At 35.9% G+C, this 17,589-nt stretch overlaps 1 protein-coding gene across 5 annotated transcripts in view; it reads right to left on the minus strand.

Moving 5' to 3' along the window:
* Nucleotides 1-17,589, minus strand: part of ARHGAP15 (Rho GTPase activating protein 15) — a 492,562-nt gene that overhangs the window by 127,473 nt on the left and 347,500 nt on the right. The window lies entirely within an intron of this gene.

Here is a 17,589-nt window from a genome sequence, read left to right on the forward strand (position 1 = left end):
GTTGTCACTGCATCATTATCTAAATGCAGACAGATATATGGAAATATGGAAGTATGAATAAATGTCACAGGTAATTATTATCAAACTGTCATAGGCTTATCCACTCTTCACCTTCTTTGCACACCATTTTAAGAATGTAGCACTTCTATAAATAGTTCTCATGTTCAGTGACTTTGATACTCTGATTTTATAAACAGCTGCAATGTTACATAAAGTAGCTTGCACTGATATGACTACAAAAATTGAGCATAAACCGGTTAGACACATTCAATCAATGCTGGCTTACTATTTGCAGTCCTTTCATATTAAGTCATTGCTGCACCAAAACTTGACTATGGAACTGCCTGAGCAAGTACAAATACAATATATGGAGCTGAACCCAAATGTAATAGACTGCTAGTTGATAGTCTGCTGGAGGGAGTTAGGAACTGTCATGTCTATGCATTGCTCAACCTGGCTGAGAAATCCTTTAAACATACTTGCACCAGGAACACTGACTATGCAGAGAAAGAGTGGCTGTTAGTGGCTGTTATATCTATAAGGGAGAGAGAGGAAGAGAGAATGTAACCTCTTTCAGGAGGAAAAGTTGCCTAGCAATTCTGAGCTATCAGCAATCTGGAACAAATCCCAGTTTTCAATATATGGAGCGTAGCAATAGCCACAGTCCCCCAGAGACCCAAGAAAGTCAACATCAGTGCTAGCAATGCTGTTACAGACTATATCCATGGACAATGAACAACGAAGTCCACAGCTAATATATTTGGCTTTATTCTTGCTTTGTTGTTCATTGCTCAGAGTTTTGACTGATTGGGGTGGGCTACAAATGCCAATAAATAAATAAATAAATTCATCGTGCTTGTAGAATGAGCAGGCTTATTACCTATATTTACGCTGATTATTAGGTGTAAAAGAATTAGATAAAAATGCTGCATTACTGCAAGAGAAAATATCCCAATCATATAGCATTGGTTGCATATGTATTCATCTGAACACTGGCAACTATAAAAAACAAACAAAAAAACAAGCAAGCCACCAGACTGAGAATTGCTACAAACTTCTAGAAGACAAGTCTGTGCTAATCTGGTATCATCCAAATGTTATGGGATTATAATTTCCAGAATTGCTTTCCACTTGTTTAATGCATTAATGCTAATTACTAAAAGAGGTCAAAATATTTGAAAGAAAAGAACTACAAAACAAGAAGAGGGGAGGAGTCCCTGAGAGTTGGGTGTCCTTTTATTCTGTCCATGTTATCCTGTCATATAAGTCTTTCATTCCTATTCTTTTCAGTGTTTTTAAAACAGTTTCTTTTTCCATGTTGTCAATGGTCCTTTCATTGTATAGCAGGTTTCATAATATTTAGGAGATTTATCCAAAACCCCAGGCAGTGTCTGTGTGAGATCCATGGGTCAGGAATTACTCTAGACATAAAGTTCCTCCAAGGATAAAACAAATTATTGGAATTGAGATTCAACAGAAAAAAGATAAAGAAAAAAAAGGTAAAATTATTCACATTTGTAAGATTTAAACTCATTTTCGTACAATTTCCTATTAAAATGTTGCATTGTAACTTAACCACTTTGAAGGCCAAAAATAGGTATAAGGCAATCAAATCAATCAATCATACAAGGGGATTACAGGGATAAAATGAAAGGTAGAGATAATCAGAGAAAAAATTGATAATGAGCCCTGTACATAATTTCTTGCAGTTGTTAGAACAAATATGCTATCAGACAGCTTGCTACATCACACTGAATTTATGAACGTTAAAATGAATGGATAGTGGCTTCAATGGCTTATGCAAAGGACCCAATATATTAGTGAATTGTATTAGGACATGGAACTGGAACATAAAGCTGTTTTTTCCAGACTGTGTTCTGATTTTTTTCCCCACTGAATTCAGTTACGGTGATTCCCTTCCTTCCTTCCTTCCTTCCTTCCTTCCTTCCTTCCTTCCTTCCTTCCTTCCTTCCTTCCTTCCTTCCTTCCTTCCTTCCTTATTGATATACTGTATATCTAACAGGAGAATGAGCTTCTGCCTTCTCATTCTATTTTCTGGGTCCCCTCTCCCACCAGACCTTAACTGTTGGGCTTAAAAACCGTATTTGACACATAGGTTAAAAATCCAATACATGTATGTCTGAAAACCGAGTTAAAACTTAAGGTCCAAAACAGATTATCCCCTTTTTCCATTATTGTTCTCCTCATTATTTCATTACATGCATTTGTGAGACGGTTTGAAATATACTTAACATATGGAACACCAATTTCATAGGATCCAAATATATACCCAATTTATGGGGGGGGGGTATTAGCAATAATATCCAATATTTAACTGACTTAAATCAGTTGACTTAAATCACTTATGGATTTCATGAGGGAACACCTTGGTTCTTCTTAAACCAACGTTCACTGGATTATGCTGCACAACCGTATTTAAGTTTAATGTTACATCAATTTGTGGAATATCATCTAGGTGAGAAGATGCAATATTGTTCTCCCATTGTGAACAGAAAGTAAAAGTGTGTAAAGCATCTGAAAGGGACAGAAATATCTCAGTGTGCACACAGATGAGAAGACACCTAGGGTAAGCCATCAAAGCAACTGCAAGAGAATGTGGCAGTTTATACACTTCAAGGATGGGTGCTTCATTTATACCAATATATTGTGAGAAGTGCCCCTTGGAATGGTTGTAATTGTAATAGGAAGAAGGAATAACCCTGAGGAACAGGAGGAAAAGCCGCAACCAAGACAACAGTCAGATAAAAGAAATCTGAGTCCAGGTCAGAACTGTAACCTGGGTAAGCATCTCAGACAAGACTCTCCCTAGTTCTCATGAAGATAAAGGGAGGGAGGGAGGGGGGGGGAGCACATTCATACTTGCAAGATTCTGTTAATATACCTTTTAATAAATGTAGTATTAGTATGCATGTCTTTTTCTTAGTCTGATCTACCTTGAAGGGCTGAAACTAATTTAGTGGATAGTGGAGAATGTATAACTTGAAACAGATCATGAAGTACATTGTGTGACTTGTGCTCTATAGATATATTGCATATTTAGTCATTGTGGCCTCCCTTTAGAGTTGCTGCCAAATTCTAATTTTTATTGTGATGGAAAACATTAACAAAAATATTCAGAGAGTGTTCATATTAATTCATGTTAACTGCATTTAATGAATTGATATAAATTATATCTTAGTTTTGTCCTGGCCCTGTCCATTTTTCATCACCCATCATGTCATTGAATGACCAGGTGTGGGCCTTTACATATTTCAGTCTTAGAATAAGGCTTTAATTTTTAAGGCTGCTTAATTTATTTTCCCTAGATCTGTCATTAAATGCAGGTTCAGCTTTTATAATATTTTGCAAACTTAAATAGATTTTTTAAAAATATTCTAACAAACATTAGCTAGCCTTTTCCAGCCACAATCTGGTCCCCATCTGGTGCTCTCCAGATGTTTAGGACTCTGCTTCAGACTGAAGAAAGCTGCATTAGCATATAATGAAGAGGCAAATGACACTGGAATCCTATCCAGGCCTACTTAGCAGTAAACCTCATGGAGTTCAATAGCTTTTGGATACCTGAATGCTGAATATAAATATCAAGGACAGAAATATCTTTGCTTGAAATATACAACTTGATGATTACCAAAGGAGAACACACTTGGTCTGAATTTTCAGAATAACTGTTTCATAATTTCTGGTTTCATGACCAAGAATCCATCTGGATTATCTGCCTGAAGTTAAGACTTCAATGGTGTTACAATATCAGTTACCACTTTACCAGTGCCACAAAAGGGAATTAGAATTAATTGGATTGTCATAGTCGCTACCCATTGATTATATAAAATCTCAAATTGTCATTATTTGAAACAAGCCACGTCTCACCTCAACCAAGAGATCTGAACTTCGGCCTGCTACTAAGGCTTAATTTCTTAGCTTTGTTTTCCTTTAGTTTGGCAGAGGTCCCTGAATACTTTATGCAAATATATTCACACTGACAGGGCAACTCTCTTTCTTACTTTAACTGTTTTTTGTTGACCCAGGCTGCATTTCATCTTCTGAGACCCTCTTCTTTGCAAATCTGAAACAACTGCTGAAATAAGTCCCTTAAATGCTTTGCCAGTTTGGGATGGGAACGTGGTATGAGAGGATAGGTGAGAGATGGTGCTAGAGGTTCTGCCCTCGATGATTTCCTCAGAGTGGTTGTACCCCTGAGCTGATATGCTAAAGAAGGTAGCTCCTTTGGCACAAAATTTACAATAAAAGGAGTTTGCCCAGGCTTCCTGTCCTTGATTGGTCTGCTGATGACTCTAATTGTTGGCTTAAGAACCATGAGCATTCAGACATTGTCATGGGGATAGATCTAGTGCCAGACATTTCTACAACTCTGTAACATGTTCCTTAGTGAATCATTGAAGAAGATATGGGACCATAGGAAAACAAGGTTATGTCATAAGGTGGCAAATACTAGATATTTTAGGCCAGTTATTCAAAACAAAATCTGTTTTTCAATTCACATGTTCTGAAATAAAGCAGACTCTGTGGGAGCCTTTGGCAGTCCAATTAAAGAAACTGATGCTTAAAAAAAGAGGTGTGTCAAAATCCAACACATTAAAGAAAGAGATATATAATAATTTATATTTAGTATTCTTTGTCAACTGTCTGTCATTACAGATATATAGCAGCATGTCTGTATTATAAGATGGACAGAGTTTATAGTATTTTGCCATTTATTTTCTGAAAATGCTCTTGTTCATAAAATTGAAAATATTTTATGTTCATGTATTTAGGAACACATGAAGTTGAGGGTACCTGCCACCAGGAGGCCAAATCAGGGACAGAAAGGTGGAGATTTGGTCAAGATATAGCAGTTTAAAAATCAGTATGTATTTTTAAGTATTAACAACTAATATTTTTAGAAAAAAACATACTTTTAATTTTTGCTTTGATTTTGATTAATGACACTTTAGAAAAGAGGCATTTTCCTAAGTAACAATAAAAGTATAATGGCAATTAAAGCAGCAACAACAAAATCCTCTTATTTAATGTGAGTGAACTACCGACTAATGGTATAACCTGGTTGTCCTTTCTTGAAATAAGACAATTTGACCTATTGTGAAAAAAGGCAGATGTGATTCTCTTAAAATTTAATATTTCCCACAGAACATTGGACCCATCACTGAAACTACTGTTTTGGAAAAGAGAAGTGCAGGTATGAAGAATTAAAATAAAAATAAAGAATGGCTTCCACCATTTGTTAGGGCTACCAGAGTTAGGGCTACTAGATCTAGGCTGCAAAGATGACCATTATATGGAAAAAAGAGTTAAGAGTTACTCTATATCTTTCCTTTCCTGGTCATCTGCATGCTGGCTGCCCAGATACAGTAGTAGTATGTCTGAGGGAGAGATGGAGAAAGAAGGAGAGCTGGTTGGGACATACATTTACTCTGAATCAAAGATACCCTATTGAATTCAGTCTTTGACTTTGTGCAGTGTGCAAAGCTGGATATTTAGAGCAACTTAGGAACCATGGTGTGTGTGTTGTGAATTTTAATTCCAGGTTTAATTTGGCTGGAGTCTTGCATGCTTTGGAGGAAGGGGTATTTTAGCAACCTTTGCATATCTGCTCAAAGGTAAGCTCTACAGAGTTCAACCAGACTTTCTTCTAGGTATACATCTTATTTGAATTGACTCCAACCAAAAACTGAATGTTAGAATTTTAATTTCCCCTGCTTAGCCAAACTGATTGAGTGCTATAAAGAAAAAAGACAGAAGACAGAAGACAAACAAACAAACAAACAAAACGCTTATGATGCAGCCAAGAGGACAGTGTTCTGATGATAGCACAGGTGTCCACAGGGAGGGATCAAAAAGGCAAGAGGGTGGTTGTGACTTTGTGTAAAACCCCTGTTTTTTTAAACATTAATGCCAGAATATGGGAAATACAGAAGTGGCACTTTAGTATAAAAAATCATTCATACCTCCTTAAAAATTCAAGGAATGAAGGAATAGGTTGGGTTCCAAGAGTATTTGGATTAAAATAAGTGGAAAAGGAATTAAAACACTACCATTGTTGATATCCACCAGCCAGTCAAGAAGAAGATGTGGATGATTTTTCCAAGAACATGATGGACTTTAACTATCCTGATATCTAGAAACAAGATCCTTCCAGAAATTTTCAACTGTTTTGCTGTCCTTTAGAAGTAAGAGAAAGGCACAAGGGAATAAAATACCCCTAGCTTGATCTTAACTAACAGGGAACATTTAGTAGAAAAAGTTAAAGTAGTGGAATTTTTGTAGGAAAGTGACAATGTAAGGTTGAAGTCCTTGATTTTCAGGGAAACTAAAATTGAGCACAGTCAAACATCTGTGTTGGACTTCCAAAACAAAATAAATCAACAAACAAAAAACACCTCCCCTCAGATTTTAATGCATTCTGAGCAATGATAAACAGGAATGGCAGGAATAGCTAAAGGAAAAAAGAGGTTCAAAATGGATGGAAGTTCCTAAAAAAGAGGAGAGTAAAGAACATAACTACAACAATTTCAAGATGTGAAAAATCAGAAGACAGAGAGAAAAGCCAATATAGTGGCACAAAAAAATCAGTGAAAATCTGAAAGCAGAAAGGATGCATATCAGAGGCTGAAGGGAGAACAAGTCACCAAGGAAAAGTGCATTCAGTTAGCTGGAATTTGCAGAGAAAGCTAAAACTCAAAAAATTGTAAGTTTAGCAGAGAATGTGAGAACAACGTAAGAAGCTCCTTTAGATGCATTCAAAATAAAAGAAATATAAAAGAAAAGTATACAAGCTGCTCAGTAAAAATGGCAGTAAAGTAAGAGATTTAAAAAGGCAGAACTACCCAATTCTTATTTTGGCTTGGTCTTTTGTGAGAAGAGGACATGCATTCTACTGGTAATTGTGAAGTGTTAGTAGAGTAGAATTCCATCTTGAACATAATTGAAACCTAGCCAGGGAATGCTAATCTTGAATGAATTCAAATTTCCACAGATATAACTCCAGATTCCTGGATTCTTTTTTAAAAATAAGGCAACACTCACTTCCCACCAAGGGAGTTTTTTTTTTTTTTTGAAGGTGTCTTTCTCCAGACACTTTGCATATCAGTGACTACTAGAATTGTTCATTCATTGGTAAAAACACTGAAATGCAATGACAGGCTTTTGTTACAAAAAGGGCAGAACAATGCCTGCATATTTTCCTTCTTGAAAGTCTGCAACTCTCTCCTTTAAAAAAAGGAAATTGGGAATCTGACCATTATTGCTCCTCAGAGGAGGGGAGCAAGCACTTGACCTATCATAGTTGCCCATGTATGTAATATAATTAAGAAAGTATCTTCATAGGGAAGCTACATTAATCGATTGCTCTAAAAGCAGAGTAGCAATCCAGTATGATATAGAGCTTGCTTGCTTGTTCATTTATTTATTTATTGTTTTTTTTAATCCCACCTTTATTATTTTTATAAATAACTCAATGCGGGGAACTTACCTAATACCCCTTCCTCTTCCTATTTTCCCCACAACAACAACCCTGTGAGGTGGGTTGGGCTGAGAGAGAATGACTGGGCCAAGGTCACCCAGCCAGCTTTCACGCCTAAGGTGGGACTAGAACTCACAGACTCCTGGTTTCTAGCCCATTGCTGAAGACTCACTTTCAAATTCACACAGGGAACCCTCCTGAATCACCCACGGTAAACTCAAACTATTTTACAAGTTTGTTGTTATGGGGATAAAATGAAAGAAATCCCCATGTAACCTGTTTTATGCTCCAGGAGGAAGGATGGAGATACAAATCTAAACATTAATTACATAATGAATATATTGGAGTATTTGAAGATAAGCATTTTTGTTAGCACAGCCCAGCTTTCTGAAAGGTGTAAATGAAAAGTGGTTAGAAAAGGAGTATCTGCAATTTATCTGTTCTCATTTAGTAGAGCATTTCCAATGAATATCTGCCTATCTGGACAGGAGAATGCTATTAGTTTGTACAGAGATATATGTGAAGTTATGAGAACTCCGAGATCAGGATAATTATCTGAGGAGAACAGGTTGCACTAGGAAATTAACTAAATGGACCACAGTAATATTTTGCAGTAGCAAGACAGTCAGTCAAAATTACAATTCACACTATTTTGCAGGACCTATTTCAGTTGCACTTGCTTCAAGCAGCTTTAAAAAAGCATGCAAAATTCTTCCCCAAATCCACATTCTCTTTCCACTGTTTGGGAAAGTGGGATTAATTTGCCTTTGTATCAGGCACCTATACCTAACAGATAACTTGCCCATGTAATTGCTCTGCATGAGAGAACTATAACTCTGGATAAATTCATGCAAATCCAGTGTGTGACTTCTCAATAATTCAGAGCTCTAAGGAAAATAGTCACTATTGTCCATCTAAATGATGCATCTTGAAAGATTCAGTATAAAATTGCTTCATTTCTTAATATTATGAGATGAATGTAGCTACTTCCTCTCTTAATATTATGGAACATTTTTGTTCAGTAAATTTCATTGTAGAGAGCCACCATGAGATTTATGGAGAAAATATTCAGGTATAAGCTCTTGAGGATTAATTACAATCTTCTATTATTATGCTTTTATCCTTGTGTTACTAGTTCATATATTCCTACTTCTAATGGCATAGTATACCAAGCAGGTGTATTTTAGGAAGTAATCATTGTATCCAAAACCCTAGCAGGTGTATTTTAGGAAGTAATCATTGTATCCAAAATGGTATTTGAGACTGAACAAAGTTTTTGCAGCTTTCCTGGGTTAGATTCTTCAAACCAAGTATATTTGAAGAATTCAGACATAGAAATTCCTTACCACATTACTTGTATATTTAAGTTATCTGGAACCGTATGTTTCACCAAGATTTTGTCTCCACTGATTTGTGAAAAATGGTAAGATGGATTACAAAGCTCATTCTGTACCTTTCAAGGGCATTTCCTGATATCTTTAAGATTTTTTTTTAACAGCTATACCTTGGATCAATTTTTTTATTTAAGAACATTGTTTTTATTGTATTTCAATGGCCATTTATTCTCGTTTTATTGTAAACTGCCCAGAGTTGCTCTTTGAGCGAGATGAGCAGTGATTATGTTTGAAATATAAATAATTAAATATAAATTAATAAATCTTATTATGAAAATTGCTACTATGAAGTCCCTGAAGATGACCCTTCCTTAGCCAACATGGGCATCCATAGTGGGGAAGAGGACAGGGGGCACAAATAATGTGTGTCACAACACAAACTGTCCCTTATGTACTTTTTTGCAACAGTTTACATTTTGTCATGTTGGCATTATTATGGCGAATTGTGGATGCCTTTGTTTGCCAGTGCTGTTCCACTTTTCTGTAAAGGCTGCTGTTGGAAGGGTCTATATCACTATTTTCCCTTAGGGTCTTCTGATATGGTTTCTGAGCTACTCACTGGACAAATGCAGCTTCTTAAGAATTTCATTTTAACTAGAAAGTGGTATCAGAAGGTGATAAGTTTGCATTGTACTTCAGTTATTACTGATAAGTGCTTCACATAATTAATTAATTAATTAATGCAGACATTTAATCTACCCCTGCTCAATAGATTAAGGTGATATAACAGAACAATAATTACCTACTATCTCATGAAAGAGTGTTGCAAATTTCTGAATTAACTCTAAAAAGTTAAAAATACATGTAATTTTGACCAGAGATTATTGTGAAATAAAGGAAAGCAGTATATATGCCTATAGTACATCTTACTCTCTCAAACTGTTTCAATTTATATAGTTGCCTATTTCACCCTCATGACTTACAGGGGTGAATGGTAGTTAAAATCATAAAATGGCAATAACCTCACAAACTGAGTATGAAACTGAGGGCAGCCAATACTACCAATATTGCACTGGACCAGATATTGGATCAAAATATTTTTTTATTAAATGCTCACCCTAGTTCAGGACCAAGTAAGAAAGTGCTAGACTTTTCCTATAATGATGCTGATAGTGGCCTGATTTTTTTTTTATCTGAAGAATATCATTCAGACACAACAGCTCACTATTTATTCCTACCTATCTCTTGTCCATTAATCTTCATAAATCAGTGATATTTATATTGACCAATCTTTTATTTTGCAAGGTCATTGCCATCGGAAATAAATACTTAGTATATGGAATTACTCCTCAGAAGACTAATATTGCATGTAGATTTGTCTATTTTCACTATAGTATTTATAAGACCAAAAGCCATGAAATCACAATACCATTTTCTTTGGGGGGGTTTTTTCCCTGATAAAAACTGATTATGCAAACTTATCTTTGTTTATTATGATTGCAGCAAGGGAATATTTACAGGATGCTATATTTCAGACCTTACACAGGATGGGTGAATCTGTCAATTTCGGTTCCACTCAGTTTCTCTTTAATAAATTCATTATGGCAGGTTTGACGTTAATTTGAGAATATGGATTAAAAAAAAACCCTCTGCACTAAAATTTTTGTGCATATTTATTTTAAAAATATTCATACTCTTGCAAGGAATTTGTTTTTGTGAATTTTTTTTCTTTTTCATACATATTTTAGATGTACTTTTTATATAATGATGTTACACATATTTTCTGAAGTTGTAACCCTTATCACAAATTTGGACTCATCAAATTTATTCCACCCCCAATTATTCTTATTTCTCATAAGAAAAGGAAATGGACAGATTCTGACACTGTTATACCTATATACTTTCATACAAACAAGAAAGTTTAAAGCCAAACATAGCTTGTATTACTAGGGCCATTTATAAACAAGTGGTACTGAAACTGTAACCTTATTATTTCCAGTATGAAAAAAAATTAAGGGATTTATAAAAACTGGTACAAGGAAGCATCAGCTTTTCAATATATTATGCAAATCTGATTTTTATATTATAAGACAAAGAAGCTGTCTTTCTCAAGTGTGGTGGGCAATTCTCCCACCTACTGATGGATTTTAACAGGAACATGTATAGATCTCAATACTGATTGATCAGCATTTGAAGAGACTGAATGTGTAATTGCATTGGATAATATTAAAACTGAACAGGAATTTATGCTTTCTTTGGGATATAGAATTCTAAGTTTTGAGGCAAGCAGACAACAAAGCAATTGAAAGAAAGATAGCATCTGCTTTTCGGTCTATTCAAGCTGAAGTTTTTCATTCTAAATGCAAGCAATGTTTCCGAAGTTAACATAATTAACTCATAACAATCCTGGAACATCATAATATAGGGTACAGATGGAAATTCAAAGCTTTAAAACTGTAATATAACTGCAACAGGACTATCATTCTTTATAAAAGAACAAATCTGAATACTAATCAAAACAGGTGTTGATTCTGATCGCTGTGAAATTACCAGCCGGGTTATTTATGTATTAGCTGTCTATGAAGCACTTCATTCATTTTTGAAAAGTACAATCTATAACTACACCAACATGATAAGATTAAAAAGTATGACTCTGAACATTGTTTTCTAAATAAAATGCTAGTAGTTCATTGGCTGAAAATTTCTGCAGCTCCTTCTAATTGTTAAACTCCCTCCATGTATTGATTCATGCTATTAATTATATTTATAGAAAATCAAGAAGGCTTGCAGGAAAGTGGCAATTCAAGTAATCCATTAGTTCTAACTAACAATTTGCGTAGCAATACTGTTTTAGCATTAAAATGTACTAAAATTTTGAGAAAATAATGTCATCCAAATGTTAAATGCAAGGAAAAGTGGGAGGATTAGCTTCTACTGCTTAATGTGTTATCATTTTCGTGGTGTTCATAATAGCTGGAGCCTTTCTAGGCAAGATCTTTCATATTAATCTAGTGTTGCATTAAATTCAGGATAACCGGTCTCAGGGTCAAGCATCATTCATCATTAGCTGAAGTGACATTTGCAACCCTTCTCCCAGCAGCTGCATGAAAGGATAGAAAAAGGTATTCTTAAGAAGGACAGGGGTAGAAAACAACCCAAGCACTATCTGGCAGCAAGAAAACAAGGTGCCACAATGTCAGCATCGTAATGTGCTTAAATTCAGTGATGTCATTCTTCCATAACCTCAGGAGTCACAAGGCACAAGGCAGCTGCATTCCTGAACTTCGTCGTTCTGGTGAAGATAAGTAATGACTGGATGTAAATGAATTACATTAGTGTGGCTATGAACATGGCTCTGTGCATCTAAATGATAATTTATATCGGGATCCTATTTTGGTTTTGAGACTTTTCTACTTGTTAACAAGGCAGCCCTTGTTCTCATGGCATCCTCCAGGCGTAATAGATTCTGGGAAGCTATCGCAGATAGCCTTTGAGACTGCAAGACCACATTCCAAGACGGTATCACAGAACACACTAGCTAAATTAGGACTTCTAAAGGCTGTTTGGCAACAATTTTTTTAAAAAAGTTTTCTTCCTCTCTCGTGCTTTGCTGCAATGCTTGCTTTCTATCAAATATTAAGACAAGAATGGGAAATGTGAGGAAGTAAAATGGATCTGTAATCATCAGCATGAAAAAGATAAATCTGTACTAAATGGCTAATGCGAATGCTTCACAGTCTTTCTGATATTATTAGTGTACATTGAGGCAACATATATTTATATAACACTTGCTTTTAATTATGTGAAATGTGATCTCTTTGGAATTATGCACATTTTTATTCTGGATTTATTAAAAGAGCATACTGTCTTATTTAGTGGGTTTAGGGCATAGAGCTAAACTCTCCCTCCCACAATAGGCTGGGGCTTTACATTGACTGACTAGTATAACCCATGAATGATATATGATTCTTTGTATCTGAATTGTGTTTCATTGATTTGCATTAATTCATCATTATTGTATAATTCATTAAGTGCTTTAAAGCCTAATGTAAGTTAATTGTATCTTGACAGACAGAAAATATCTCATTAATTTTACAAAGAACAATCTGAACCTGTTTATCAGAATGGTTTATAAGATTATTGACAGAACATTATAGCTGAGAACCTCTGCACTGCTCCATGTAGGTAAAGTACTTTTAATAGAATTGAACTGAATGACATGCAAGATCATGGTGACTGTGATGTAACCTAAGAAGTATGTCATATTAAAATCAATGGGGCTTGTTTCCTAATTAATATGGTTAGAACTGTATAACATAGCATCTGATTAGAGATATCAAACATGCAGGTGAATCCTTTCCCTCATCTATTCAATCTACTGCCAACTAACCCAAAGTGAAAACTTCACTATCTCCTGTTGAGCATTTTTTTTTTATGGTAAGATGCGTTTCCTGGATCCTGGCAGTCACTATTCCAAAAATCTCTCTATTAATTCAGTGAGGATTCTGGCTGCAGAAGCTTTGACCTTTCAAATGTTCTCTTGCTGTTATTTTCACCTCAAAGATAGCTCAGGAAATTTTTCAACTGCCTATAAAAACAGCCAAATCAGATTATAGCTTTATTTGTTTGCTTGTTATCAAGAACATATCAAATCAAGTCCACTGATTTGATTGTTTCCTCCTCCTCCTCCTCGCCACCACCATTAACTATCCATTAACAGTTTATGGCACAGAATTTATAAGTAGCAAAGTAAATATCAACAGTTAAGGCAGAATGACTGTAAAAAATAAAAAACAAAAAACAAAACAATAACGAATGGATGACTGATGCTACTACCTTAGAAAGTATGTTTTTTAAAAACTGTGTATATACAGTATAAAAATGTGGGACAATTATAGATTTTTCAGCTGCATGTATTTCATGCAACTGAAACTTGAAACTTATTCAATATTCTCCCAGCTAGTACAGGTGTATATAACCGACTTCAATCCAAGATCAATAGAGAAACTCTGAAAAGAAGATCCATACCATCTTCCACTTTAGCAACAATTAGTACTTAAATCTAACTGGAATTGTTTAGTAGATTTATCTTAGAATATACAGTAAATTTTTCACTGGGGTTTCCCCCAATCTCTCCTTCCTTTCTAAACTGATGATGTCCTGAATTCCATGAGCTATTTTTGCCCATCTCCACCTAAGTGGGTTATCTTTAAAGATAAAGTGAAAGCGGATGGGGAAGCTTTGGTTAAGATCGTTCATAAGCACTATCTCCTAATTGCACTGTGATACCGAAGACAATGTACTGTATATGAAAAGGCCCTTAATTTAATCGGAACGTATATCCACTGAAATGACTTAACATTAATGGCATACATTATTGGCACAGGTTACCTTTACTTAAGATTATTGCTATTTGCCACAATATTCTGAGAGGAGTATACCGTATGCCTCAGAATGCTACCCTTAAGCAATAGATACCAGGTTCTCCAAACCTGGTGGTACACAATATATGTTGAAGCTAAACCTGCATGACCCAAGTTTAAATTCTGCTAGGCTCTCACTGATTGGCCTTGGGCAAGAGACTTCTTAAAAATTTCTCTAACTGCAAAATTGATACAATAATGGTCCACTGCAAAAGTGAACGAAATTATGCTTATAAGGTACATTGCTTATTAAAAGCGCTATGTAAAGCAGTGCTTTCAACTACCCTTCTCCTCAAGCATGTATATCCATCCATCATGTTAATATATATGAATACTGGCTACATTCCTACTTAAGTTTTATTATGGTGCAGAGTTCACGGTTCCACCCCTGGAGGTTTTCTCTATGAGACTGATAAAACAGTTATAATCAGATTTGCTGTTATTCTTTAAAGGCAGAGTTTTCCCTGACCCCCTATATAAACCTTTTCAATCCCCTTTAAAGAGATATGTGTGCCTTCTAAGAGTTTATCCAAAGAGGAGAAGTCCAAAAGAAAACAAAAATGAAAATTCACTTGAGCAGGTTCTCCCCCTCCCGCTTTCTCTTTGCATCTGGGGAGTTATTATAGCCTTTCAAATTCAGGAGTTCTTTCAATCAGAAGATGCCTTAAAGGGACAGAAGGTCTTAAAATATGCTCCCCATGTCTTCATTGAGAAAGATACAGAGAAGGGGAAGAAAAGTCAAACAACAATAGAAAAAGCATTAATGCAGGGAACAGTAGGGTCTCTCCCTAATTTGACTTTCTCTACAGGTGGTCTGCAGCTGTATCCAAACAGGTTATAGTGTTGCCTTCTCATGAGGACGACAACAAAGTGGTGCCTGTATTCTCAATAATACATTTCATTTAGTGGCACAGAATGATTCAGGTCTAAAAATAGGGGCAGGGGAAGCATTTTCCAGCATAGCCTGAGGTAACTCCCTGTGCCAGCAGAAGACAGTAGCGCTCTTGTTTCACAGGCTGTGCAGAGAGATAAAGGATATCAGAAATCTACTTCACATGACATGACTCACTGAGGCCTACTGCCAGCCCATAGCTGATTCATTCTTTTTGTATCCACTGGTACAAAATTGACTACCACAGCAGACTAGACCAAATCAATAAGCAATATTCGGTTTGCTTATCAAATAAGCCTTCAACTGTGATATTTGATTCTGTAGAGCTGCATTATAGAATCCACCCTACAACTCGTGAAATCTGTTAGCCTCAGGGGTGTCACAAGTTTCTAAAGCATCCTATGGTTGCCTCTCTGACACTGCAAGGGAAGCATACAGGTAAAACCACAAGCAGGTAGGTAACAAGTTTGCCTGCTGAGTCTGCTGCCCAAATGTCTAAAGACTACTTTCTCCCTTTTTGTCATTATTTTCTCACCAGATTCAAACTGATGCATCTCCTGGCATCCTATTAAAAAGAGGACTATCCTGCATAAAGTAGCACTTTGTGGCTCTATTTCCTCCACAAATACAGCCATCTCCTGCTGACAGATCCATTGTAAAATTGTTTCTTGGGTGGCATCCAAAAGATTACTCTGTCTTAGTGCTTAGGCAGTTCTAAGGTAAAAGTGCTACTTTTGTGCCAGTGACAGATGATAGGTGTAGCAATCACTTTACAAAGAAAAGATTGCGCTATGAAATCTCCGCTGTTTGAAATGTATTTCATCCTAAGTCTATTTACATAAATCTTTTAATGGTTAGCACTTTGAGCATTTATTTTGAGCATTGGAACTATGGCAAACAGAAAACATGTTATTAAATCAGAAGCGCAGAAAACAGATAATCTTATCCTCCAACTGTCCAGTTTCAGCTGGATCTGCCACATTTTTCAGAGACTGCATCTAAAAAGCCACACCTTCCAAACATTTCAGAATTTCTCTGTCCCTGTCCTCGTTTTTTTCCTCTTATACTATGCGTGTTGATGGCAGCTAGAGTAGAAACCAAGAAGATGGATGACAAATAAATTGCCTGTCACATTGGTTTATATTGCTCTGTATTTTTGACATCCCAAGAATTATGGTGACACCAAAATTAAAATTGTATCGTACATATGAAATGGAGATAAAACGTATTCTTTTAAGTGCATTGATGATTTTTTCCCCTCTGAACTTTCTTCCCCAACACCATTGTCAAACTGTTTCATGCAAATTAGATGCTGCTACTATTGGCTAACTCTGTCTACTTCTCCCAGAGCTCAGCCAGAATGGAGATATAGGGAGAAACAGTAGTAAAAAGGAGAGAGGTAAGATGCCAGTTGGTTGTTGGCGGTTTTGGTCATTGACAGTTATGAAGGCAGGAAAGTGAGTTTTGCTTTGTCAGGGAGAAGAGAAATGCTGGCTGAACTTCTGCTTGAGCTTATGCTCAGGAGTAGCCAGCTCCTAATGGTTTTCAGTGCTACAGGAAAGGCAGGCAGTACTTGTTCAGAAGTGTTTTTTTTTTTTGACTATTTCAGGATGTAGCCTAGAATCTGAGACAGACTCCTAAGCTGTCCTGATTATGTATTGGAACTAATTAAGAAAGTACAAGAGGAAAAATAAATCAGATTTAAAAAAACAACGGGAAGTACGGAAAGAGGGAGTATCTGTTTTCATGAAGTACCACTTGATGGAGAGTGGAAGGAATGGGCTGTTTCTATATATGCTTTAGTTTATGATTTGCTGACAGGGAGGGTGGAGTCAGTGTTTACAATTTAAAGAGAAACTTGCTAGGCTATGTTGTTAGCTGGGAAGGGCAATCCCTTCTGTGGCCTTGCTGCCAGGAATTAACAGGATTATCGTCCAGCTTTTCTTCTTCTGCCCAAAGAATTAAGGGTAATTATCATACCTTTGGATGCACAATTTTCATAACTGCTCTGTTGCTGAACTTCAATCACCAGGTCAGTTGCTTCAAAAGATTGCCAGAGATTTCCACTTTTCAATATTTACCAATATTGTTAAAATGGCAACAGTAAAATGGTGATGATTTATAAAGCATATGTTTGAAAATATAGATAATGGAATATTAGAAAAGAAGAAAGTCATAATTTATGAAAGCAACCATGAAGCAAAGGGAAAAAGATATACAACCTGTCTTTTCTCAGAGCATCTACATTATTAGTATTAGAAAATGCTATGTATTGAAAAAAAATTAGAATCCCAGTATGAATTCTTCGGATAAAGTCTGGTCTTCCACATACAGAAATGGAAGTTCTCCTTAACATTTCTTCTTCCCTTAGAGCCTTTATGCCCACCACATTGAGTCTGGATTTTGCAGAGGGTGGATGAAAGAGCGGCAAGGGAAGAGAAA

This window comes from Candoia aspera, chromosome 1 (genome assembly GCF_035149785.1).
Source record: "Candoia aspera isolate rCanAsp1 chromosome 1, rCanAsp1.hap2, whole genome shotgun sequence".
Classification (NCBI taxonomy): Eukaryota; Metazoa; Chordata; class Lepidosauria; order Squamata; family Boidae; genus Candoia; species Candoia aspera.